This window comes from Giraffa tippelskirchi, chromosome 10 (genome assembly GCF_054371585.1).
Source record: "Giraffa tippelskirchi isolate mGirTip1 chromosome 10, T2T-mGirTip1v1.2.pri, whole genome shotgun sequence".
Lineage (NCBI taxonomy): Eukaryota > Metazoa > Chordata > Mammalia > Artiodactyla > Giraffidae > Giraffa > Giraffa tippelskirchi.
In genome coordinates this window covers 93,290,212-93,292,102 of record NC_137284.1, presented here as the reverse complement: position 1 = coordinate 93,292,102, position 1,891 = coordinate 93,290,212, and the positions used below count along the sequence as shown (strand labels likewise).

Here is a 1,891-nt window from a genome sequence, read left to right as displayed (position 1 = left end):
AGGACTGTCCCTCCTATACTGCTACCTCCCTGTTTCTAGAAAGGCTTCCGAGGTAGTGGTAGCCTTCGGGGAATGGCCTTGAAGCCAGGACAGCCAAAGCCACGTCTCTGGCAAGCCTCGGGGGAGGGGCAGGCTGGCTGCCCCAGGGTGTGTGGGCTGTTCTGAGTGACTACTGCACACCATCCACTGACCCAGCCTTTTGACTTGCCCAGGATCACATCTCTCCTTACAAACATATATACATACATACCAGAGAAGGCAATGGCACCCCACTCCAGTACTCTTGCCTGGAAAAGCCCATGGACGGAGGAGCCTGGTAGGCTGCAGTCCGTGGGGTCGCTAAGAGTCAGACACGACTGAGTGACTTCACTTTCACTTTTCACTTTCATGCATTGGAGAAGGAAATGGCAACCCACTCCAGTGTTCTTGCCTGGAGAATCTCAGGGACGGGGGGAGCCTGGTGGGCTGCCATCTGTGGGGTCACAGAGAGTCGGACACAACTGAAGTGACTTAGCAGCAGCAGCAACAGCATGCATACATACAGACACACAAACACACACTCAGTCATTCACTCCTCCCTGTCTTTCTCTCTCTCTCTCAGTCTCTGTCTCACTGCTATCCAGTCTCCTGCAGATACCATACTGCTCTGCTCCATGGGGCTCTTTCATTTTTATTCCTCAGTTTTCAGCCAAGAACATAAACAATTTTTCCCCTCTGTACTACTGAGGGGCAGATGGTATTAGACCACCCTGCTGCTGACTGTGCAGAGGAAGCCCCCTGCATCTAGAAACACAGGAGGAATGTCCATCTGCCATCTTCCCAGGTGGGTCTCAAAGCCATGGGAGGGAAGAGGAATTCTTTTCAAGAATAATGGCATGCTCACTTCGGCAGCACATATAGTAAAATTGGAACAATACAGAGAAGATTAGCATGCCCCTTGTGCAAGGATGACACACAAATTCATGAAGCATTCCGTATTTTTATGGAAGCAATCTAAATGTCCACTGACAGATGAATGGATCAAGAAGTTGTGGTGCATATATACAATGGGATACTACTCAGTCATAAAAAAGGAATGCATTTGAGTCACTTTTAATGAGGTGGATGAACCTAGAGCCCATTATATAGAGTGAAGTAAGTCAGAAAGATAAAAACAAATATCATATATTAACACATATATATGGAATCTAGAAGGATGGTACTGACGAATCTGTTCACAGAGCAGCAGTGGAGACTCAGACATAGAGAACAGACTAATGGACAAAACTGGGGGAGAAGCAGGAAAGGGTGAGATGAATGGAGAGAGTAGCATGGATGTATATACACTAACATATGTAAATAGACAGCCAATAGGAATTTGCTGTACAACTCAGGGAACTCAAACTGGGGCTCTGTAATAACCTAAGGGGTAGAAATGGGTGGGAGGTAGGAGAGAGATTCAAGAAAGAGGCGACATATGTACACCTATGGTTAATTCATGTTGATGTATCATAGAAATCAAACCAATGTTGTAAACCAATCATCAATCAATTAAAATTAAATAAATATTAAAAGAAAAAAAGAAGAAGAATGGTTAACATTTACCAAGCACTCATCCTATGCCAGAAACTTTTCATATATTATGTCATGTAACTCTCACAAACACCCATGATGTAGATACTATTATTATCCCATTTTACTGATGAGGATGGACTTCTCAAGTGGTGCTAGAGGTAAAGAACATGCCTGCCAAGAGAAGCAGATGGGTTCAATTCCTGGGTCAGGAAGATCCCCTAGAGGAGGGCATGGCAACCCACTCCAGTATTCTTGCCTGGAGAATCCCATGGACAGAGGAGCCTGGCAAGCTACAGTCCATAGGATCGCAAAGAGTTGGACATGACTGAAGTGACTT

General features: G+C 45.3%; 1 non-coding gene across 1 annotated transcript; it reads left to right on the top strand.

Annotated features, from left to right (window-relative positions):
* Positions 1-875: 875 nt before the first annotated feature.
* On the top strand, positions 876-982 carry LOC145525000 (U6 spliceosomal RNA). The gene has a single exon (XR_014068021.1). It is a non-coding gene; the product is annotated as a U6 spliceosomal RNA (small nuclear RNA).
* The last annotated feature ends 909 nt before the right edge of the window (positions 983-1,891 follow it).